The 26,243-nt window shown below is 40.6% G+C and overlaps 1 long non-coding RNA gene across 1 annotated transcript; it reads right to left on the bottom strand.

The window, feature by feature from the left end:
- Positions 1-11,718: 11,718 nt before the first annotated feature.
- Positions 11,719-26,212, bottom strand: LOC131495021 (uncharacterized). Its single transcript, XR_009253724.1, has 3 exons — positions 26,032-26,212; positions 25,544-25,709; positions 11,719-12,591 (listed from the first exon to the last, which is right to left on the bottom strand). It is a non-coding gene; the product is annotated as an uncharacterized LOC131495021 (long non-coding RNA).
- Positions 26,213-26,243: the final 31 nt, after the last annotated feature.

Genomic DNA, 26,243 nt, shown 5'->3' with positions numbered 1-26,243 from the left:
CATTAGTGTGTCTACCACCACAGTCAAGATAAATATTATTCTTTTAGCAATAAAAATATAGTACTATACATCTCAAGAGCAACTTGCTTGACCATTTGCTAATAATTCAATATCTGCCCTTAATTCAAATATTTATAAGCTCCCACTTACAGTGTTAAAACTGTGCGGGCATTGTGCCAGATAGAAAGAAGAAGAGAGTGGAGTTACCCCACAAGTATGGTGAGTTGGGGCAATGGCTCAACACTGCTAAAAATTATACATAGTATAAAGACCCCCTGGGGCCGGGGTTGGGAGTCTAATAGAGACCCCTTTGCCCAGTGTCAGGCTCTAAGATGCACTCTTGTAACGTCTTCTCTTCCTTTCAACTTAAGGCTACTCAGAGAAGGACACATAGTGATTCCTGTGTCCCTTTATAAGAGTTCATTTATTCATCCAAAGCATTTATTAAACACCTACTGTATGCCAGGAATTGTATCATGCATTGGAAATCCATAGATGACTAGGACACTGGCCCTGTCCTCAAGTGACTGAAAGCCCAGTGAAGGAACATAGGTTGGTTCTGCCTTCAAAGAAGAATTTGCATTTTGGGGCGTCCGGGTGTTTCAATCTTTTGAGTGTCCGACTCTGGATTTCCACTCGGGTCCTGATCTTATGGTTCGTGAGATGGAGCCCCGCGTTGGCCTCCGCGCTGGGCACAGAATCTGCTTGAGATTCTCTCTCTCTCTCTCTCACATACAAAAAAATAAGAAAAATTAAAAAGCATTTGCGTTCTCATTACATACTGGACACTGAATGATGTAAGTAGCACAACATGGGTGTATATAGTAAGAGTCACTCACACGTAGGGTAGACTTTGAAGAGACCTAGGTCTAAGCCGAAACTTGGAGGATGAGGATTTGCATGGCAGAGAGTGAGAAGGAATGCCTCAGTTGCAAAGGGCAAAAGCAAAGGCAAAATATCTCACTTTAAATTGGCGAGGTGGGGGATGCCTGGCTGTCTCAGTAGGTGGAGCATGCAACTCTTGATCTCAGGGTTGTGAGTTCAAGCCCCACATTGGGTGTAGAGTTTACTTTGTAAAAAAAAAAAAAAAAAAAATTCTAAAATTAAGGAAGTAGGAAAAACATTTTATCAACTGGAGCAGAAGTTTGTTTGAGGAATTAGTGAATGGTGACACCAGACTGTGCCTTTGATTAGATGCTGTGGCCTTCAATGCCAGGCCTTGCATTTGGCCTTTGGAATTTGGGTAATTAAAAGATAAGGAAGGCTTATGAATATGAGACTAATATGCTAAAAACTTTGCTTCAGAGTAGTTAATCTGGCAACGTGAAGTTTATGTTAAAGATAAGAGAATAGGAGCATCTGAGTGGCTCAGTGCGTTAAGTAGCTGACCCTTGATTTTTGGCCCAGGTCATCATCTCGTTCCTTGTGGGATTGAGCCCTGCACCTAGCTCTGAGCTGACAGCACAGAACCCGTTAGGGATTCTCTCCCCCTCTCTCTCTCTCCCTCCCCCACTTGTACTCTCACCTTCTCTCTTTCTGTCTCTCAAATAAGTAAACTTTAAAACAAAAAAATAGATAAGAGAATAAGCCAGAATTTGAAAACTTAAGTTTTTAAAACTTTACTCTTGTCCCTAGCGGAATAACCCTTTGGTGGGAACTAAAGAGCTTTCAGGATCCCTCCAGCAGATTTACCTCATCATCCTTCCTGTGACGCTGGGGATGCAATGAAATAAATGATCTAGTTTATGCCTGAAGAAGTAACACCTTCACTAAACCATAATCGCATAGGCTAAGAGCTAAATTAGTTGGAAAGGCATGGAAACCAGGAAAGGGGTGAATTACCAAGAGCTCAGTTAATTGAGTAGGGATTTCTTGGAGGTGTTCAGACTTGACCTAAACATTAAAAGAAGAACATACCCGTACAAAAACGGAGAGGTCAGGAGTTAAGCCCTCCAGGCAGGAGGAACTGTAAACCAAAGGTACAGAGTGGGCATGCGTAGGACAGACTTAAGGAACTACAAGCAGAGTAATCTGCCTCAGGCAGAGTGTTCATGTCCTTGAAGAAGTTACAAAGATATATACTCAGGTACAGAAGATCACTGCTGTCTAAAGATAGTAATTCCTGTAAGTTACAGAATAAAGAGAATATATTCTGCCTAGTATTATAATACATTTCTTAGTCTTTTTAGACTTTGATGTTTACTATGTTTTTGCAAGTAAAAGAGTTTTTAAACTGAATGGACTGCCTAGAAGAAAAAAAAAACAGGGCGCTTAGACAGAAATGTCCCATTTTAGTCAATACCACTGCTTTTATTCGGGGGAGTCTGAGATAATAAAATGCGGGCCACTGGAACCCTGTCTTTGCTCATCTTGGTAGCCCTGTGCTAGGCATACTGGTGGCTCTGAAGAGGTACAAGGAGATCCATTCCCCTTGGAACAAACTAGAATCATTCTCCAGCAGAAATGACTGGACAGAGCAGTTATCGAAGAGTTCAGGGGAAATGAAAAAACCTTAATATGTCAGGATCACCACATGCTAGGACCCTTTGTGCAAAACAGAAGTCAGTAGCTGTTGACAAAGCATTATTACAAAAAAAATAAATACTGCTGGGAGGAAAAAATTGACCCTGTATTTCGCAATTAGGCACGTGCCATTTAAGTTAGCAAAATTTCTAAGCCAAGATATTTCCCTTTCTGTGCAAATGAAGGCTTTTTCTTTTCTTTTCTTTTTTTAAAGTTTATTTATTTTGAGAGAGGAAGTGAGTGCGAGTGGGGGAGGAGCAGAGAGAAAGGGAGGGAGAGTATCCCAAGCGGGCTCTGCACTGTCAGCACAGGGCCCAATGCAGGGCTCGATCTCACCAACTCTGAGGTCATGACCTGAGCCCAAATCAAGAGTTCGATGCTTAACCGAATGAGCCACCCAGGTGCCCTCCAAATGAAGGCTATTCCAAATTAATTATGAACTAAGGAAACTAACCACTTAAAACATATGTGAAAGGTTAAAGTACAAGAATGATGACTATCTATTTCCATCTCCACTGAGGTTAGAACAAAAGTAAAAATAAGGTTTCAAGTATGCTGTTTGAGGGATTCGTGTATATAAACATCCAAGTGAGAGAGAACTAAGAAAGTTGGTAAATGTTCAGCCCTAGAAATAGACTTCCATCTTAAATGGACTGCACCTGAATGTGTGAGCTGGACCAGTAAGCCTCAGCATTAAAGGGAATATTAATTACCTGCGGATCCTGTTGAAATTGGCGGGTCTGAGAAAGGGTCTGAGATGTTGCATTTCTTTTTTTTTTTTTTTTTTTTTTAAATTTTTTTTTAACGTTTATTTATTTTTGAGACAGAGACAGAGCATGAACGGGGGAGGGTCAGAGAGAGAGGGAGACACAGAATCTGAAACAGGCTCCAGGCTCTGAGCAGTCAGCACAGAGCCCGACGCGGGGCTCGAACTCACATACTGCTAGATCGTGACCTGAGCCGAAGTCGGACGCTTAACCGACTGAGCCACCCAGGCGCCCCTGAGATGTTGCATTTCTAACAAGCTTCCAGGTGAGATGATGCTGCTGGTTTGGAGATAACGAGAAATTACACTACCAATCAGTCTCTTGTAGCTTTTCCAGGCCTTTGAGTCCTTGGCAAGATTGCTGTCTTGGGGGGGAAAAAAAAGATTCCTGTGGGGGGGGGGGGAAGATTGCTGTCTTGACACATTGTCTTAATTCTGAGGTCTGAGCACAAAGCATGCTGGGACCTCAGGAGCGACTGGGATAGGTGGAGTCTACACAGCATAGGGTAGACCCTCTGAGTGGTAACTCTGGAAAACAAATTACAGTGTCAGAATCAATAGTCAGCTCACACTAGACCCAGGAGGCTGTACCTTGGAACAGGGCAGCAGAGTGTCCAAATGGAGTGGTCCCTTCAGTTAAACTGGGCAAGGAATCTGGACCGGAAGCCCTTCCTCCGAGCTCCATGTTTCCTAGTGAGCCCCTCCATTATTATGCTTACGATACTGTATTGACATTGTGTGCCTACGGAGTCTTCCGTTTTCCATCAGACTACACGTCTTGAGGCAGAGCCGCGCCTTCTAGTCACAGCTCATAGAACTTGCTCAGTAAATGTTTGTTGAATGATTGAATGAATGATGAGGTATCGCATCTCTGTTTGTGCTGTTTCCTCTCCTGGAATGCCTTCCCCATCTGTCTGACTGATTACATCCAAATTTCTTGTAAGACTCCGCTCAAGGGACACCTCTTCTCTGAAGTTTTCCCTGATCCTCCTTTCCCCTGGCTGGGTACTGTTGCCCCCGCCCTTCTTGAATGTCACCACTACACCTGGTACATGTCACCATTACTTCATCATGGATCTGTGAGCTCCTTAAGGGCAGGAACTGTGTTTAATTTAATTTTGACTCCCTAGCACTTAGCACAGTGCTTGGCACATAGCAGCATGCCATGTAGTACTAAGTATAGCAAAAGCCATACAAAATTAGGCATTCAAACCACAGGTCAAAGCAAAAGCAGTATTTTATATTGAATTAGTCCCTTTCATCAGAGGATATTAAAGGATATTAAATTATTTAACAAGTAATGCTTGTTAAACTTTGCTAACAAGGTAACTATTACGCTACCTATCTTACATAAAGGTAGCCTTGGAAAAGGGAAAAAGAGGAGAAGCCCTTAGAAGAGGATGTAGGCAGAAACCCAAATTTCTAGATGGAAAGAGGGCAACATAGAAAGCCATTTAAATTTAAGGCCCACACAATGCCCTCTATTCAGATCTTCTGAAGCATCTCGGTGACTGAATTTCCAACCCTTCACCCTGGTCTTTGGTATCCCATAGACTTAGTTTTAAGTGGAGACTTTAACCAATTTCAAATACAGGGGAAAAAAATCTACAACTGGAAGAAACCCTTTGTCCTAGCGTCTAAAAGCCAGTGCTATTTACTCCTAGATCAAGATCCTTATTATAATGGATTAAAAAAAAAAACAAAACAAAACAACAAATGTAACTTCATGGCCATAAGTCCTCAATATAAAACCCTCCAATCAGGCCAAGTCAATCTCTTTAAAATTTTCCCAACAGTCACAATTTATAAAACATGTAAGCCAAACCCAATAAATCAAGTAAATAGCATTGCATAATGGAGGCTTAAATATAGAACAAGACAAGCCAGAAAGGTTCAATTAAGTAAATGCTGTACATATGTCTAGCTTTGGTGAGGTCAGTATAATATATTGGGTTATTTTAGTATAAAGCCAAATAAAATAAGATAATTTAATGATTAAATAAAAGAGAGGAAGAAAAAAAGAATAAAATGAATACTTTAGGAAAATAAAGTGGGCAAAAAAAAATTTAGACCAAACTAGAGTTTTGAATTACAATATAGCCTTAACAGAAGCTCTTGAATAAGAAAATAGTCAGGGAAACTGGGAAACTCTCTTAACAATAGAAAAGCAAAATGAAGTTCTCTGAACAAATAGAAAGTACTATTATAATTGTGATTTTTAAATTCCAAATTACCTTCAGGTAATTAATACATAGCAAGAGCAAAATGTACACAAATAATGTAAAGTTGCCATAGTGGTATTAGGCTATTGAAGGAGTATATAACTCAAAAACAATTGGGTATAAAATGAAAAACTCATCTAATCACCCAGACACTTTGTTGACACAGTCGCAAAATTATAATGTTTCAAGTTATCTGGGTGATTTAATGAACTTACATTTTTCCTCTGAATGTTCCATTCTCGCCAACCCTTTCCACATCTTTGTGGTAGAAATGGAATTCCATAAATTAGGAACAAGCTGACTTCTGAAAAATGTAACTGTTACATGTATGTATAATACAATATCTGTAAGCACATGTCCATAATGATCATTCTGTGAAATTAATCATTATTAACTTTTCTCTTCTAATATTAATCACTGCACACTCCGCTACTGCTTACTAGCAGGAAAAAACAAAACACCCTAACTGGCCTCAACTGTTTAATAAGCATATATCAGAGAAAAATTTTAGGTAGGGAAATCTATTCACTCATACATTGTTTTTTATGCATTGGGAAAATACAGCCATTATTTAATTTTACCCCCCCTCAAAAAAAAAAAAAACCACACTTCTGTACAACCTGTTCATCATCATGGTCTCAGGGCATAACACTGAGCATTACTGGGGTTCCTGGCAGGCTCAGTCAGTAGAGCGGGAGGCTCTTGATCTTGGGGATGTAAATTTGAGCCCCACGTTGGGTGGAGAGATTACTTTTAAAAAGTAAAATCTTTAAAAAAGTAACTTTGAGGATTACTTCTTCGGTCAAATCAGGTTTTTCACCTGTTTCCAAACACCTTGTGGTTTTTCATTTGTTTTCCTTGGCTCACTTTAATTAATTTATTCATTCAACACCTTTAAGCACCTGATAGGTGTCGGGCACCATGCTAGATGCAGATAATAAAAAATATAAAACATATACACACAGTTGGTGCCTTCATGGAGCTTATGATCTGCTGGGGCAGATAGATATTCATCAAGCCATTCTATGAATGACTGCCATACAGCCTCTGTTGGAGGATGTGAGGGATCTCAGAAAGGTCAGAGAGAAAGTGGTGCGTGAACTGGGGTCAGAAGGATAATTAGAAGTCCGCTAGGCGAACAGATGGTGGAAACGGTGTTCCGGGCAGGAGGAATAGCTCATGTAGAAATCACAGGGCAGGAGAGAGGGGATTTGGAACTGAGACAGTCCAGCATGGCCAGACTAGAAAGAAGATAGGAGCGTGTTCAGGTGAGGCTCCAGAGACTAAGGAGAAGGCAGACTATGTCCCTCGCAAGGGATTTGCAAACCAAGTTAATACATTTCATCATAAGCTACAACATTCCTCCCCACCCTTCAGTGAATGTCTTCAAAATCCTATATGGCTTTTCTCAAGTGCTACCTCCTCCAAATGCCTTTCCCATTCTTTTCAGCCAAATATGGCATTCCTTTCCTCTGTGCTCTGAAGCACTCTGATAATATCCCTGTTGTCTCATCTATCCCTGTCTGCCTCTGTTGTGGTTATTTTTCATACATGCCTTTCTCCCTTTTGTGCAGCACAGTTTCAGAAATGCAGGCCCGTTCACCTTTGTATTCCACACATACGTAATAAGTGCTCAATAAATGTTCTGAATGGATTGAATTCAATCAGTGCTTCTGGTTCTGATTTATGTTCTGCAATTTGTGTGCATGCTTCTTCAAGAGTCAAAGCCAACAGTAGTTCTATGCTGTACATAAAGGGCTTGACGATCTAAGATAAACCAGGGAGATCACTTATCTGAAGCTATGGCTCAGAGATATGGAGGTCATGGAACTACTGCCAACTTCAGTGTCCACCCTTGCAGTCGTATGGGACCTAATAGCTTTTACCGTGCTGTGAAATTTCCTGGGAATGCTATGTGACCTCTACAGGCAGGTACTCACTTTATCCATGACCAGCTTCCACATACGTAATCAACAATGGCTACATAACACTACACATTTCTCTAAGACTTGTGAATGGAAAAACAGTATGAGGCATGGGAATACAACCAGTGTCTCTGAAGACTGGGTCTTAGTTTTTGAGAAAAGAATCACTACTTTTATTTTTTTTTCCTTTTAAAGTATGGCTTTGTTAAACACCGTTCAATGAAATAGTACGAATTCAAGTCATTCTTAGATGCCAATGAAAGGACAAACTATCATGGCTGATATTCATAGTACAATGTTCGCTGAATTATAAGCAGCACAGCTTTTAAACACAAAGTGACCGTTCACAAAAACCAGTGTGACAAGGTAAAATGAAAAGAGACCAAAAGACAGTAGGAAGAGAGAAAGGTGTAAATAAAGTAGGAAAGGGCTAATAACCAATGTTTCTATGCTAGACTTGCTAGGTAATGGTTAGGACAAACATGTCTAAAAAGTCTCCTCGTGGGGGGCAATAATAAAAAAAAGGTTGAGAGGCACCACTCTACAGCTTGTACTGTCAGCTACCGTGTAACAGTGCCTCTGGATCTTCATGCTGTGTTTTTCCTTTTCTTGGAGAACAAATTGACGGGTAACACTCACATTTCATTAATAACGTGGATTCATGAGCTGCATAACAATGTGGATTCACGATCTGTTAAAATGTAGCAGTTCTGAAATGTAGCAGTTCTGAAATAGCTAGTTTAGCTATCTCCAATTAATCAATTATGCATTTATCAAATAAAACAGAATTTACTGTATGCACATTACTTCCGTCGGTATTCATCTTAGTTACATAACTAGACGTTCCCACGACCATAGATAATTCTGGGGAAATTTATGGAGTAGGTGCCGCTTATTCTGGCACTTCCCTAGTTACCGTGCGACTCCTCATTCCCCCTCTGAATTCTCTTTCCATCTCCCCCCCTCTTACTCATTTATTCATTAGACCCATAAACATTTATTGAGCACCCTGTGCAATTTCATCCACTCTTATGATTTTAATGACAACATATATGCTAATGTGCCTCATTTATTTAATGAATCGGAAACCTCTAATCTAGCAAAGACTTTTCCTCTGAAGTTCCACAGGACCAGATGGCCTAGTGTTTGTCTTAAAGTGCCTCAGATCACTTCAAACCCAACATGTCCAAAGGGAGTAATCTCCTCTTCCATACGTGTTCTCCTCTTGGTTCCTCTCCTTCAGGGGTGGGAACTGCATCCACTTCATCACCCAAGCCAGAAACCTGCAAACCTTTGTCGCCAGGCACCTTCGGCCAGTGACCAAGCCTTGACAATGATGCTTCATCAGACCTTCCTGTCTAATCAAACTATTGTTCCTAAATACAGTCTTACCACCTCTACCAGGAAAATTGCTCCCAGCTTTGAAACCCTTGAATAACTGTCTGCTGCTTAAGGAATATGCCCTCTATGATCTGGCCTCTGCCTACCTGTCTGCGTCGGGCACACCATCCTGTCACCACTCACACACCCTAAGCTTTTGAGAGCCGTAACTTCTTTTTAACATTGTTATTTTGCAATGTTTAAATTCAGAGGCCTTGAACTGGCATATATGGATCCACCAAAGCTACCTTCGATATATAGATCAGAAAACAGGGTTGGGGCACCCGGGTGGCTCAGTCAGTTGAGCCTCCTCCTTCAGCTCAGGTAATGATCTCATGGTTTGTGGGTTCAAGCCCCATATCAGTGTGGAGTCTGCTTGGGATTCTCTCTCTCCCTCTCTGCCCCTCCCCTGCTTGTGCATTCTCTCTCAAAAATAAACATTAAAGAGAAAGAAAGAAAGGAAGAAAGAAAGAAAGAAAGAAAGAAAGAAAGAAAGAAAGAAAGAAAGAAAGAAAAGGAAGAAAGAAAAAGAAAGAAAGAAAACAGCGTTTTTGTTTTTCCTAAACATAGATTCCTACTTAAAGCATATTCTTCTCTCTTTTTAAAGAGTGCTCTTCTGGAAAGCAAGGACACTAGACAAAATACATTTCTATCACTCCTGCAGTGTCCTGCATACAGTAAGTGCTCAATAAATACATTTTATTTATAAAAAATAGTGACAAAGTCACTACTGAGTATTATTTTACAGACTTGCATGTTCTTTCTCTTAGAAATAAAATTATGTTATGAGACCACAGTATTTCTTATTCATATAATTTGATGGGAGGAAAGACAAAATAAACTATAAATTCAATTTACAGACTTACTTATTGAGGAAATTGAGATATTACTAAGTAAAATATAGATATCCAGTCCAGCTCTCTCAAAAGACAGATATGTAAAAATATAGCTATTGCTAAAACCAGTTTGTGACATGCTCTCTCAGGTTACTTAATGTCATTATAGCTTGTAATCAATATATAAACAACAGAATTCCCAAGCAACACATAAATCTCAGAAAGAAACTGATGAGACTAAACTGTTTTTGCTAAAAATTTGGGACTTTAACCAAAACATATATTTTAATTTCAGAAGAAAAAAAGAGTACATTGAATCATAGTTACCCATCCGCTTGAAGCTACTTTACCAGATCTAAATTCATTACAGGAGCTAGAAATACATATAAACATGAAATTATGATTGACAAGAATTTACGATTATAATTCTTTTTTTTAAGTTTATTTATTTATTTTTTAGAAACAGAGAGAGAATGCGCACAAGTGGGGAGGGGCAGAGAGAGAGGCAGACACAAGAATGTGAAGCAGGCTCCAGGCTCCCAGCTGTCAGCGCATGTTCGAACCCACGAACCCTGAGATCGCGACCTGAGCCGAAGGTTGATACTTAACCGACTGAGCCACCCAGGCACCCCGTTATAATTTTAATTCTTAGGAGTCCAATATTTCTTGTTTTGTGAGTGAATCCCAGGATTTTCTGAGTTCAAAGATCCAGAGTTTTGGCCTCGTGACAGCCTGGAATGAAGACCCTATCTTACAAAATCTGGTAGAGCAAATACATCCTATCTGCTTTTTTTTTTTTTTTTTTTAATCAAAGTCTTATACTTCCCATTGTACCAGATCCACAGAAATATTTCTTTTTGTAAATTAGAGCTATCCACTTTGGTCTCACCTGTCAAGAAAATTCTTAGAAAATTTGAAACTAGTAATAAAAGTGGACTTACAGAATTCTTTCAATTGTCAGTATTAGCAAGTAATGTCAATACAGTACCTGTAACAGACTTATCCTTATACCCATCTATACTTATTTTTATCAACCACTGGTTCATGTTTAATGCTTCCCTAATTGTGTGTGTTCACCCCGAGGGCACACTCCCACTTGCCATTTACTATTTTGTCTGAATATACCTTTATTTTTAGTCTGGTGCTATGCTCAGAGTGCTCAAAAAATGTGTTTCAGCATGTGAATAAAATTAGGAATACCTCTGTATCTTTTAAATCAGAAATATATGAGGGGCACCTGGGTGACTCGGTTAAGCCTCGACTCTTGATTTTGGCTCAGGTCATGATCTGACGGTTCACGATTTTGAGGCCCGCGTCGGGCTCTGCACTGACAGTGTGGAGCCTGCCTGCGATGCTCTCTCACTTTCTGTCTCTGCCCCTCCCCCTCCCTCCCTCTCTGCCAAAAATAAACTAAAAACAAGAAATACATGAATAAAAATATTTTTCAGTGAATTGTAAAATTACGTTGGTCATTACCCTATCTTTCAAAACTCTGTAAACGGTGGGTGAAATGATAGACTGGAACATATTTTAATTAAAATTCACATGCAAGCCCAGGTAGAAATATATAGGAGTCTACGTAGATTTATTGATATTAAAATTATCTAAGCATTTTCAAGGATTGAAATACATATAGTCCAGAGACCTAATACTTCATTCATCGCGAAGGACTAATTTGCTGTACGAGAGCAGGGAGCAGGCATTCGCCACATGAAGACATTTTAGTGCAACCACCTGTCACAAACACTGTCCTTCTAGTTCTCGCTCTAGAGTGGAAAAGCTGTAATAAAGCCAGAGCCAACACCCTTGTGGTAATCAATAAGGAGCATTAGTGCTACATATAATTCCAACCAAGTTGGACCTATTTTTGTTTTATGTTCCAATGTACAGCCTTCTCATTCGGTGATGTCAAGAGAATGAAAAATGTGCTGTTTACAAAATGAAGTATTGAGTTTGCTTGAAATATCACATCTCACAAAAACACTCTCAAAACGTGGAAGCATACCTTCGAGTTTAACAGAATAATGGATATTGGAAAGGGAGAGAAATAAATTACATACTGTACATATATTATAAACATGTTTATTTAATTAAAGACACAAAACAAATACATAATTCCACAAACACCAAAATTGACCTGCTAGAGTTTTTAGCATTCTCAACTTATATGCCAACACAAGTTTTACATATTGTAATGATGGATTAGAATAAATCTATATTTTTGCAAGGTAGCATTTAGGTAGGGTTTTAATATCATTTGCAACAATTCACTTTATTATTGCAGAGAACTCCAACATGCAGCTGCTTTTTTTTTTTTTTTTAAGAACCATATCGTGTATTTGAACCGCTGTTATTTTTGGCCGGGTTTTGAAAATCCATTTATTAATTAGAAATAAGCTGACAGATGAGACAGGAAAAAAAAAAACAAAACCCTATTTATTAAAATCAACACACCTCCTCTTTTACTTCATTTCCTGGATTCTTGACTCTTTAATCCAATTAGCATTAGGCTGTGGAGTATGAAAGAGAATCTGCACGATCATGACTCAATTAAGAGTGTTTTCTAATGACCTGTGTGTCACCCTTTTGCTCTTAGGGTTGTTACTTTTTCTTCCAGTTAGGAAACAAAGCAGACCTTTCCTTTTTTCAAATCGCGTGAAAAGGATGATTTCAGTTTCGTTATAGATTATTAAAAGTAATGCTAAACTAATAACCTTTGTGACAGCAAACAGATCAGTGGTTGCCCCAAGGAAGGAGGGTGGAGGGGAGGAGGCTGAGGGAGGGAGGAATCACCAAGGGCACAAGAAAGCTTGGAGGAGTGATGGATATGTTCACTGCCTTCATCGGTCTGGTGGTTGCAGGGATACGTACAGATGTCACAGCTTATCCAGTTGTACTTTCATCATGATTTCTTGTATGAGAATTATCCCTTAATAAAGCTGTAAAAAAAAAATGTAGTTCGGTTACAAAAGTAAAGGTAATTATCAAAGTAAAAGTTCTTATCAAGTGACTAATTTATACCGTGTTCCTCAAGGGGTAAGAGGTCTTTCTTTTTACCTCATTTTACTTGTGATGTAAATTAGATATTTTAAGAAAGCCTACTGAAGGCAAGCATAGCTTTCTATGTATCATTTTGTTGGTTTCTATTACAATAAGTAGTTGCAACCTAATGTTATTTAAAAAAAAATGAAAAAGGGGCGCGCCTGGGTGGCTCAGTTGGTTAAGCATCCGACTTTGGCTCAGGTCATGATCTCGCAGTTCGTGAGTTCAAGTGAGCCCTGCATCAGGCTCTGTGCCGACGGCCTGGAGCCTTCTTCGGATTCTGTGTCTCCCTCTCTCTCTGCCCCTCCCCCAATCATGCTCTGTTTCTCTCTGTCTCTCTCTGTCTCTGTCTCTCTCTCTCAAAAATAAATAAATATTAAATTTTTTTTAAAAATGCAAAAGCAGGGGCGCCTGGGTGGCGCAGTCGGTTAAGCGTCCGACTTCAGCCAGGTCACGATCTCACGGTCCGTGAGTTCGAGCCCCGCGTCAGGCTCTGGGCCGATGGCTCGGAGCCTGGAGCCTGCTTCCGATTCTGTGTCTCCCTCTCTCTCTGCCCCTCCCCCGTTCATGCTCTGTCTCTCTCTGTCCCAAAAAAAAAAAAAAAAAAAAAAAAAAAAATGCAAAAGCAGGGAGCATTTAATGAAAAAAATTTAAAAATGTCCTAAAAGTCGTACATTGTTTCAAGTTCACAAATCATCTCTTGCTGATATCTTTATGAGCTTGGTCTTTGATCCTTTTGTTCTTCACAGTTTGGTGATTAAAATTTAAAACCTCACATTTATTATTTTTTATGCTCCCCACTTAAGATTAATTATGATTGTTTCATATTTCCACTGTACGTATTTAATAAATTTAAGTCTTTCCTTGTAGAAAAAGAGAATGAGATGTCAAGATTCTTAAGGATGACTTTACAACTGTCACAACTCTGGGAGAAATTGCCCCTCGTTACGTATCAAGTGAGTTTAGTCTAGAAAAGAGCAGATATTTAAAAATAAAAAAAGGAAGGGGCCCCTGGGTGGCTCAGTGGGTTAAGCAACTGACTCTTGATTTCGGCTCAGGTCATGATCTCATGATTAGTGAGATCGAGCCCCTTACTGGCAGGTGCTGACAGTGCAGAGCCTGCTTGGGATTTTCTCTCTCCCGCTCTCTCTGCCCCTCCCCTGCTCCTGTGTGTGTGCACACACGCGCACTCTGTCTTTCAAAGTAATAAATAAACGTTTATAAAGAAATAAATGAATGAATACATACATACATAAAAACGGAAGAAAGAAAAGATGAAAGAGAGAAAAGAAAGGGACTACAAGGAAAGATGGATAATCTAAGCAGAGTGATAACAGCTGTGCGGAACTCCTACATTCTTATAAAGACGTATTCAAGTAGCTCTGCTGAACTGAAAGGCTTGTCACCCTCTGGGCCAGCCACGCCCCGCTGGCAGACAGATAGCCTTCGTTCGGGAGGAGCCATACAAGAGGATAGTGGTCAGCCTCGCACCACAACCCCCACTCGTATTTTTATCAGGCTTCAATATAAATGGAAGAACTGAGCCTGTTACAGCATTGCAACCAAACATCTTAAAATTGTGCATTTATAATTCCTTAAGGTAAATGGATGAGCAGTGTACTCAGCCTGACCCAGCCAAACATGCTTGAGCATAAGGCAGTAAAATTGCAAATTGGAACTCTGAAAGTTTAGGGTTTTGAAATACAGAGACTCCAAAGTGATTAAATGTTGACATCAACCACAATAAATTTTTATCCTCCCGATAGTAAACTGAAAATTGCAAAACACATATAGTAGTTTCCCACAGTAAGTAACTGAGATATAGTGAAATCTTTATTCTAGACTTTTTTCTTGGCAAATTAGTTCAACATGGCCCATGCTGGATTCCACACAGAGGGCATATTGCTTGCTGAGCAATTTGCCCTACAGAATAGTTGCTATGCTGCCTTGCTTCAGGCAAAGTACTAAACTAAATTTCTGTCTCCCATTGTCATTGACAGTAGAACAGCTGGAAATTAAAGATTTCGAGACACATTATAATGTTTTCCTTAAAAATTTTTTTGTACATACAGCAGCAAAAATGTTCTTAACAAAACTTTGGAGGGGCGAATATATTCTTATCAACCCTACATGAGAACTATGTTAATTTTCTCACTACGTTCCCCCTATCTTTATGTCCTTGTAATCTGATATTGAAGTGTATTTTATTTAACGGCACCAGGCTGGCTCAGTCGGTAGAGCATGCGACTCTTGATCTCGGGGTTGTAAGTTCGAGCCCCACACTGGGTGTAGAGATTACTTAAATAAATAAAATCTTTAAGGGGCGCCTGGGTGGCTCTGTCGGTTCAACGACCAACTTCAACTCAGGTCATGATCTCGTGGTTCGTGAGTTCGAGCTCCGCGTTGGGCTCTGTGCCGACAGCTCGGAGCCTGGAGCCTGCTTCGGATTCTGTGTCTCCCCCTCTCTCTGCCCCTCCCATGCTCATGCTCTGTCTCTCTCTGTCTCTCAATAATAAACAGTAAACATTTTTTTTAATTTAATATTTTTTAAAAAGTGTATTTTATTTAAAATATTGATAGGCTTTCCACTTTCACTTAGCCTTAGTATAGGCAGGTGTCTGTGAACTGGCACTTAAGGCGTGTGTGATTTTGTCTATACCTAAAAGTGCCTCACTTAGCAAGCTGGAAAAGCCATGACACCCAGTTGTAACCTGCCTGGTTTGACTTCCTGGGAAGTAAATGTAAACCAGTGGTTTGGCATCACGTTGAAGGGGATTCACATGCGTGTCAATGAAATCTGGGGTCACGGGCCGCCCTCATAGCATCTTCCTCCTACAAGCAACTTTTGGTATAGTTGGCTCTGCTAAGCTGAGAGAGATACAACAGGGCCCTGGAACCCGGGAAGGATATACCTGTCTGTATGAATTGTGGGAATAGCTACTCACCTTCTTATGGACATTGAGACAGTTTACAATGGCTTTACAACATTCCAGCAGCAGGTTATTGAACTCTGTTTGCTTGGTCTTTAGTGGTAAGATGTTTACATGACATTACACTATTTTGCTGACGAATAAAAGTATCCATACTGAAAGAAAATTAATCTGAGGAAAAAAATAACTGCTTTTAAAAAGAGATGTACGAGGTGCCTGGGTGGCTCAGTCGGTTAAGCGTCCGACTTCGGTTCAGGTCATGACCTCACGGTCCGTGAGTTCAAGCCCCGCGTCGGGCTCTGTGCTGACAGCTCAGAGCCTGGAGCCTGCTTCCGATTCTGTGTCTCCCTCTCTCTCTCACCCTTTCTCTCTCTGACCCTCCCCTGTTCACACTCTGTCTTTCTCTCTCTTTCTCAAAAATAAACATGAAAAAAATATATTTAAAAATAAACAGAGGTGTAAGATTAATAAATGAAAAGAAGGTATTGTACTTTATATATTTGATTTTAGTAAAGCATTCGTATGAACACATCACTACTTAACAGTGAAGTGTAATTCTATACCTGACACTATTTCAATCTTCCTTTTTCAACAAAAAGTTACATATTTAAAGATACATATTTCTCAGGTTAATTTTCATTTTATTTCTAGTTTTACTAGTTTCTCTGTTCTCATGAAATGCTCTCCATTTCTCCCCCTGAAAACTGAGGGTATTTATTGCCTTCCAGGCCACCTTTAAAGTGCTAACACTGGACCCACCATCCCAATAATATTCCAATAAACTCTAACCGTCACCTGGGAGAAAATAAAGGTATCACATGAAATTGAGAATTTGCCGTTTGACACAATATGAAATTAACCATACTCAAATAATTAGGACAGATGACACACTAAGTATAATTTACACTTTCTTCAAAGGTTTACAACCCAATCCAGAACTTCTCAGTGTGGCATCCTTACCACCACACTTGGTCATCATTCTTGCAAGCTGTATCTAGTTACTGAGGTCACCAATGCCATGCACAACCCTAAGCATAAGAAATGAAATGACAAACAGATACACAGGCATGGACTCCCATGTCTGGGCACTTGCATCAAATAATATTGAATGGGTACATAAAAGAACCACACACTAGGGGCATCTGGGTGGCTCAGTTTGTTGAGCGTCCGACTTCGGCTCAGGTCATGATCTCACAGTTTGTGAGTTCGAGCCCCGCGTCGGGCTCTGTGCTGACAGTTCGGAGTCTGGAGCCTGCTTCGGATCCTGTGTCTCCCTCTCTCTCTCTCTCTGCCCCTCCCCTGCTCACACTCTGTCTCTGTCTCTGTCTCTCTCTCAAAAAATAAATATTAAAAAAAAAAAAAAAAAAGAACCACACACTAAAGCTTTGTAGTGAACACCATGCCAGGTATCGGAGAGTTCACGGTGCACATCATTAACCTGAAGCAAGACCATATTTTCTGTTGCTCTTTTACTCAGTTCTTGGTCTATTTGCTAGTGCCCATAACTTAGTCAATGTGAAACGATTTAATTAGCACAACTTTGGGTAACCATGTGAATGCTCTACTGAAGCCAAACAGAGTATGGTAACTTCATCTATTAATCTTACCATTCTGTTTAAAAGCAGTTAATTTTTTTCCTTGGATCTCTTTTAGCATGCATGTTTTTACCAATCATCAAAAGAGTGTCATGTCATTTATACATTTTGCTTGCTCTGACATATGTTCGGTATTTTTTTTTTTTTCAACATTTTTTATTTATTTTTGGGACAGAGAGAGACAGAGCATGAACGGGGGAGGGGCAGAGAGAGAGGGAGACACAGAATCGGAAACAGGCTCCAGGCTCCGAGCCATCGGCCCAGAGCCTGACGCGGGGCTCGAACTCACGGACCGCGAGATCGTGACCTGGCTGAAGTCGGACGCTTAACCGACTGCGCCACCCAGGCGCCCCTGTTCGGTATTTTTAAGAGCGTCTTAGGTCAGCTTATCAGTTGCAATGGATGAGAATCACTAGTCTGTTTCCCAAACCTGTTATTTCCCAGTAGGAAGTATGAGGTCATCTGTCTTCCTGACCCAGAAGGCACAAATTATCCAACTATAGAGAGAAGAGTTTTTGCTGTGTCTCTGGTATCTAATGTTTTTTTCTCCACCCAGATTTAGTCTGTGAAAAATACAGCTGATAGAGCTGAGGGTGATGGAGACAGTGGTCCAAATAATTCTGGAAAGCGTAGCTTCATTTACACTCTCCCCTCTGATTGTGCCTTAGGCCTGATGCTTGGGAGAGAGATGAGTCGTGGACTTAGGGTAGGACATAGGCTGGAGAGCGGGCAGTCCCTGGAGAAATGCTCCCAACCAGAGTGGTACACGTGACCCCTAGCATTGAAGGAGCGAGCAGGCCAGCTGGCTTTGGCAAAAGGGGCCGCCCTCAGGGGCAGCACAACCTGGGGGAGGGCGGGCGTGGGGTTTAATTCAGTATCTTGTGCTACGGTCCACTTCTCCAATGTTTCCTATCTGAGTTGAAGATACCTAACCTGCTTACTAAAAATCAGCCCCTGAGGGTATAAGCAAGGAAGACAGGGTCAGGATTGACCTTGAAGTTTAGACAGCTTGAGGAGGAAAGGGAGGGTCTGAGTGAGAAGGAAAAGAGGCGGGTAATAGGAACAATTGATTAGAGGTTTCAGTGGCACGGAAGGATTGTTGGAATTGAGGTAGTAAAGAAATGAGGTGAAAGAGGAGTGAGGGTGGTGGCAGGGGGTTTGGCGGGGAGCAGGGGTTTTTTTTGTTTTTGTTTTTTTTAATTTTTTAATGTTTATTTATTTATTTATTTATTTTTAATTTTTTAATATATGAAATTTACTGTCAAATTGGTTTCCATACAACACCCAGCGCTCATCCCAAAAGGTGCCCTCCTCAATACCCATCACCCACCCTGCCCTCCCTCCCACCCCCCCTTCAACCCTCAGTTTGTTCTCAGTTTTTAGGAGTCTCTTATGCTTTGGCTCTCTCCCACTCTAACCCCCCCCTTTTTTTTTTTTGCCTTCCCCTCCCCCATGGGTTCCTGTTAAGTTTCTCAGGATCCACATAAGAGTGAAAACATATGGTATCTGTCTTTCTCTGTATGGCTTATTTCACTTAGCATCACACTCTCCAGTTCCATCCACGTTGCTACAAAGGGCCATATTTCGTTCTTTCTCATTGCCACGTGGTACTCCATTGTGTATATAAACCACAATTTCTTTATCCATTCATCAGTTGATGGACATTGAGGCTCTTTCCATAATTTGGCTATTGTTGAGAGTGCTGCTGTAAACATTGGGGTACAAGTGCCTAGAGGGGAGCAGGTTTAAGGTTTAAGTCTACCATGTAGCCACAGGAGGGAGTGGCTGACCTAGTGATGGGCAGTCTTTAAAGGGGAAGTGCAAGGTGGAAATATCAAGACCTATCATCCTTAGTGCAAGGATGCCTTCCAGGAAATGACAGTGCTAAGCGCATCACTGCTATGGAGGGGATTCATTATTGCCTGGCCTCTAGGAGGTGCGTTTCTGATATCACTTACCTACTATCAACATACGTTAAGGTACAAATAGGGATTTATTGACTGATTTATTCTACATCTTTTAGGATTTTCCTAATGGACCAAATAGAACATAACCCACATATACCCTATCACTCACTCACCTAGAGCTGTAGACCACAGCAAGCATTACATTTGAACACCTTACCTACTTACGGCTGAGGCTGGGGGTAAACTAGCCCATGAAGACTTTTTTTACTGCCTATGAGCTAGGAATGGTTTGTACATTTTTCAATGGATGGAAAAACATCCATTGATGATGGAAAAACATCAAAAGAAGAAGAATATCTTGTAAGAAGTGAACATTAGAGGAGAGCCTGGATGGCTCAGTCAGTTAAGCTTCTGACTCTCATTTTCGGCCCAGGTCATGATCTCACATTTTGTGGGTTCCAGCCCTGCATCATGTTCCACACTGATAGTGCAGGGTCTGCTTGGGATTCTTTCCCTGTGCCCTTTCGGTACACACTCTCTCTCTCAAAATGAATCAATAAAATTAAAAAAAAAAAAAAAGTGAACATGACACAAAATTCAAATTTTAGTGTCCCTAAATAAAGTTTTATTGGAACACAGCATGCCCATTTGTCAATGACTGTGGGTGGCTGCTCTCCCACTACAAGGACAGTGGTGAGTAGTTGGGACACCGAGCACATATTCTGCAAAGGCTAGAGTATTTACTATCTGGCCCTTTGCAGATAAAGTTTATTGACTCCTACTGTAAGCTTTAAAATAATCCTTAGTTTATTTATTCTTTGAGGTACGCCTGGGTGGCTCAGTTCATTGAGCTTCCAACTTCAGCTCAGGTCATGATCTTGTGGTCCATGGGTTCGAGCCCCGCGTCGGGCACTGTGCTGACAGCTCAGAGCCTGGAGCCTGCTTTGGATTCTGTGTCTCTCGCTCTCTGCCCTTCCCCCACTCATGCTCTGTCCCCAGCTCTCTCAAAAAACGAATAAACATTAAAAAAATTTTTTTTTAATTTATTTATTCTTTGACAAACAATTTGGTATATATCAAAGGACCCTTATCAAAAAATAAGATGTTTGGGGCTCCTGGGTGGTTCAGTTGGTTAAGCATCTGATTTTTGATTTCAGCTCAGGTCATGATCTTATAGTTTGTGGGATTGAGCCCCAGGTGAGGCTTACATTGACAGTGTAGAGCTTGCTTAGGATTTTCTCTCTCCCTCTCTCTCTACCCCTCCCCCACTCATGCATGTAAGAGCATGAGCTCTCTTTCTCTCTTTCAAAAAAAATAAAGTTTAAAAAAAAAATAATAATAACCAAGATGTTCATCACAGGAGAGACCATTGCACTACTAAGAAAAGAGATTGGCCAGTGGGATTTGGGCTGAGGGAAGGACTGGGATGGCTGTGTGCTCCCTCTGCTCCTGCTATGGGACCAAAGTGTCCTGAACAGGATGGCCTGGGACAGATCTGGGGGAGATCAGACCCAATTTATACCTTTGTGCTACACATCATTAGCCAGTTACCTGGTTTCTTTGAGACTCGGCTTATTATCACATGAAGTGGATACAATCATTACCTTACTGGGTTGATGACATGTGATAACCTTTACAAAAGACCCTGTATGGATAGACCTTCAGTAAATGTTAGTTTCTTTTTTTCCCTCTTTAGCAATAAGATCTTAAGAAAGAATGAAGTACAACTTCCGTCACCAAGAGACCGCTTAACACACTGCAGTAATAAGAGAAAAAAATTATTTTCATCTTATAATCTTCACACTTCAGAGGATTCAATTAGAAACTATAAAGAAATCTCAGCCTTTACACGGAGTGAAGCAGAAGGAATTAAGGGACTATGGTGGTGAAAACACACTGTGCTGTAGCATGAATATCCCAAATTCAGAGCCAGTTAATACATTAGAGTACAGCCAGATGACTGAATATTGTATAGCTATTAAAAGAAAAGTGAAAGATAGAAAGAAAGAAAGAAAGAAAGAAAGAAAGAAAGAAAGAAAGAAAGAAAGAAAGAAAGAAAGAAAAGCAGTGTTTTTAGTGACATGTGTGAAATGTAGATAGCACACTCTGAAAAAAGCAGAATATAAACTTTTAATTTTTTTAAGCTTTTAAAAATTTATTTACTTAGAGAGAGAGAGAGAGCATGAGCAGGGGAGGGGCACAGGGAGGGGGAGAAAGAGAATCTGAGGTAGGAAACACGCTGTCAGTGCAGACCCTGACGCAGGGCTTGGATCCCACAGATTGTGAGCTGAGCCGAAATTGAGTCAGGTGCTTAACCGACTGAGCTGCCCAGGTGCCCGTAACATGTTGCATACAATACAAGCTCAACCGTATTTAAAAGAAAAAAAAAAAAAAAAACCACAAAAAGAATAGTTAAGGGATAAAAGAGTACAAGGACTTAAAAAAGAAAAAGAAAACAAACAGCTTTACTGAGAAATAATTCACATACCAGGACAGAAACTTTTAAGACAAAACAGGAGAATTTTAAAAGATTTTGACTTGCGGTGGGTGCTTCAGGCTACCCCACACTGAGTCTGGGGGTGCACGTATTTAGTCTTTTAGAGAAACTTTGTGGGAAGCACCCACTTAGTTCAAGCTTTCGAATCCTTCATTTTGCAGCTAAGGAAACAGAGCCTGGGAGAAGTGAAGAGACCAGCCTAAAAAAGTGCAGCAAGCTAGTAGCAAAGAAGGAACTAGAGCTTTCGGCTACAAGTCCAATACTCTGAAACATGCCAATGGTTTACATCCTCTCTTGTTCTCATCCATATTCACAGATAGCTTTGATGTCACTGCAGTTACGATATAGACACATATTTGGGGACCACTAAGTCTTTACAACAGTTTTCCTCTGGTCAAGTCTCTCTATGTCAACTTTTATTCTTCTTTATGCCTTTCTCTTAGCCTGTATACCCAATACATGTGCCGTATTTGCAAGCCTGCGGAATATTTTTGTAAAAAGCCCCAGAAACTCAAAGGGCCCTTTTATGAGCATTTGTTGGAATCTGTGACCTCAGTTTTAAATTTAAATTTTAAATTCTTTCCTCTTCAAAGTTTGCCTCTTTAGAAGGTACTTAGAATCTTTCCTTTTAATTTTTCAAGACAACAGTTCACTTTTACAAACGGGCCCTTCCCTCCCCAGCCTCCTGAAGGAAGAGCTGGGTTTCTGTCAAACTTATCACCTCCCCTGCCCCCAATAAGTAATTTGAATAAAAACTTGAAACATTAAAAAAAGGAAAGAATTCTCCACCACAGGGCATTAAGGATCTTATTTTTCTCCTTCCCTTGCTCCTTTGAACGTGCCACTGGTTGGGTCTGTCTTTGGCACAGCTCTCACCCGTGCGTGCACTTTGGAGTCACCTCTGGGGCCCCGAATTTATTTTGACTGAGACGAGGACGTGATTCTTATCTTCAGCCGAGGCTGACAACTTCTGCCTTGGATGAATAGGTTAAAATGAATGCATTTTTCTGAGGATATTTTTGCTGTAAAGTAAGTCCAATTGGGAAATTAAAAGGTTTGGCCTCTGTAAAAGAAATCCCATTCGGTGTCATTTGGAGCTGGGGGGAGTGTGTTTTGTGGACAAGACCAGGGAAATTGCACAACTGACTGTTGTGGTTTACTCATTCAGTCACTCATTCATTTGTTAAAAACCTACACTATGCCAGACTCTAGAGATCTGCACATGCCCCCTGCTTTCAAGAAGCTTATAACCTAGTAATAGGAGAAAGAGTACTTCAGCAAATTTGGTGATATCCTGTGATAGAGGCATATACGGGCTTCCTCTGAATAAAGAGTATCTTAGAATCTAATTTCAGGCATAGTCATAGAATATATTCTTATCACGTTGTATCTAAATCAAGTTTTAAAATATAATAGAAATTATAGGAAAGTGGGGTGTAGATAAATGCCACAGTTATATCAGCAGCAAATGGGAAGTTTGAAACTGAGGTTAAATTTGAGGGTGCCTTGAAATAACAGAATTGGTTCAACATTGGTATAACAGATAGAAAAAAGCTCATTTTGATAGATGATACTTAAGTTATTCAGAATTATAGGAAAAGATAGTTACAGAGTTAGATTAAAAGTAGAAATCAATAAAAATACAGGAGAGAGGGCCAATAGGACAGACCAAGAATAGAATAGAAACAATCTGTAGGGAAGGGGAAAAGAGCAAGAAAAACAAAGTAAAAGAGTAGCTCATGAAGAAAGCATAATCATTCCAAAATAGAATTAAAATATAGTTAAGAATATCACAATGATATATTAAAGGGAAGGGAAAAATGACAAATTTTAAAGAAAACATATTATGCATAATAGCACAGTAGTTAAAAATAGATGCTATTACAAAAAAATCATTTTTACTAGTAAAAAGCATATTTACTTCAAATATGCTACATAAAATGTACCATTTTAGTTCATTAAAAAAACAAACAAACATTATTTTAAGAGTGAGCAGACTGAAAATAAAAACTTCTTAAAGGGGCGCCTGGCCGGCTCAGTTGGAAGAACTTGTGACTCTTGACCTCTGGGGGGCATTGTGAGTTCGAGCCCCACATGGGGTATAGAGATTACTTAAATAAATAAAATTAAAAAAAAAAACTTCATAAAGAATTGCAAAAATGCCCTTACTTAAAATTTAACATATGAATAACCTAGTAAAATTCAAGAAAGAGCTAGCAGTGAAATCGAGCCAAATGCACTAGGAGAATTTGCTCAGCAAAGAATCCAGGTATCTTGTTCTGTATATTCTCCAAAATTCCTACAAAATTCTTAAAAAATGCTACAAATTTCTACTACAAAGAAATCCTGAAAATAGGCCCCGGGGTGGGGGTGGGGGTGATGGATCTAAAACTTTTCAGCTTGGGGCGCCTGGGTGGCTCAGTCGGTTAGGCGTACGACTTCAGCTCGGGTCACGATCTCGTGGTGTGTGGGTTCGAGCCCCGCGTCGGGCTCTGTGCTGACAGCTCAGAGCCTGGAGCCCGATTTAGATTCTGTGTCTCCCTCTCTCTCTGACCGTCCCCCGTTCATGCTCTGTCTCTCTGTGTCTCAAAAATAAATAATAAAATGTTAAAAAAAATTTTTTTTAACTTTTCAGCTTGACACCAATACCCCATTGCAGACACTGATAGAAAGTAAGCTGAATAGAACACTTGATTTGGTACTACAGATATACCAGATTGCTGAGAGTATGCTTATAACCAATAGTGATTTATGAGTAAGACTTTTTTTTTTTTTTTTGCATTTAGAGCAAGTTTATTAAAAACTGCTATATTGCTAATAAACTACTAGATTTTCAGTTACAAAAGAAAGTTGAGTTAGTAACTAGTTGTAACTGTTGTAACAGTTGTAACAGTTAGTAACTGTTGTAACTACTGCTTCAGTGCTAGTGTATTCTCTTCCAGAATGTAAAGAGACCCGCGCTCTGTAGCAAAGTAGTCCATGATGGTAGTTTTGGCAGAAGCACTGCATGCAGGGGAGTCACATTCATATCCAGAGTGTCTAGTCCATTAAGAACAAATGCTGCCCCTTCCATGATGGAAATGGTCTAATGTAATCAACCTGGCACCAGGTATCTAACTGGAGAATGGTGCCATAGAAGGGACTCAGTGTTGGTCTCTGCTGCTGGCCGATTGGGCACTCGGTGGGGGCCAGAGCCCCGGTTTGTCTTGGAAAATGAAAGTCTGTGTTGCCATCATGGCCACACTGTTCATGAACCCACTGTGTGATGACAAAAGTCACTGGGGTAGGAGGTGGAGTGGTAGCCACAGAATGGGTCATCCTGTCCACTATTGTGGTATTCCACAAAACATTGCTTCTTATTTATTTATTCATTTATTCATTTATTCACCTATTAATTTATTCATTTATTCATTTATTTATTTGAGAGAGACAGAAAGAGAGTGAAAGAGAGCATGCAAGTGGGGGTGAGGGGCAGGAGGAGAGAAAGAAAATCTTTTTTTTTCTTTTTTAATTTATTTTTGGGACAGAGAGAGACAGAGCATGAACGGGGGAGGGGCAGAGAGAGAGGGAGACACAGAATCGGAAACAGGCTCCAGGCTCCGAGCCATCAGCCCAGAGCCTGACGCGGGGCTCGAACTCACGGACCGCGAGATCGTGACCTGGCTGAAGTCGGACGCTTAACCGACTGAGCCACCCAGGCGCCCCAAGGAGAGAAAGAAAATCTTAAGCAGGCTCCACACTCAGCATGGATCCCCATGAGGGGCTCAATCCCTTGACCCGAGCCAAAATCAAGAGTCAGACACTCAACCAACTGAGCCACCCAGGCGCCCCCACAGAGCATTGCTTCTGATGGAGGAACTCACTTCATGACAAATGAAGTGGGGCAGTGGGTCCATGCTCATAAAATTTTCTGGTCTTACCATATTTCCCACCATCCTGAAGCAGTTGGCTGGATAGAGTAGTGTAATGGCCGCTTGAAGACTGCCTTACAGAACCAGCGAGTTGGCAGTATCTTGCAGGGTTGGGGCAAGGTTCTCCAGGAGGCTGTATTTACTCTAAATTGCCATCCAATATACGGTGCTGTTTCTGCAACAGTCAGGATTTATGGGTCCAAGAGTCAAGAGATGAAAACTGGAGTGGCACCATTTAATACTACCCCAGTGATCCACTAGTAAAATTTTTGCTTCCAGTCCCTGTGACCTTATGCTCTGCTGGTCTAGAGGTCTTAGTTCCAAAGGGAGGAATGCTTCCATCAGAAGACACAGCAGTGATTACATGGACTGGAATTTAAGACTGCTGCCGGGCCACTTTGGGTTTCTTATGCTTCTGAACTAACAGGCAAAGAAGGGAGTTACTGTCCTGGCTAACTGATTGATCCCAACTACCAAGGGCAAATTGGGTGGCTTACCACATAATGGAGGTAAGGAAGAGTATGTCTGATATTCAGGAAGTGCCTTAGCACTATACCCTGGATTAAAATCAATGGAGAACTGCAACAATCTAATTCTGGCAGATCTGTTCGTGGCCCAGATTCTTCATGAATGAGGGTTTGGGACGTCCTACTGGGTAAGGAATCATAACCAGCCAAGGTGCTTGCTGAAGAATATGGCATGGGTAGCG

The sequence above is a fragment of the Neofelis nebulosa genome, chromosome 14, assembly GCF_028018385.1.
Source record: "Neofelis nebulosa isolate mNeoNeb1 chromosome 14, mNeoNeb1.pri, whole genome shotgun sequence".
Lineage (NCBI taxonomy): Eukaryota > Metazoa > Chordata > Mammalia > Carnivora > Felidae > Neofelis > Neofelis nebulosa.
Note: the sequence above shows the minus strand (reverse complement) of the source record. Positions and strands in the feature narration are given on the sequence as shown.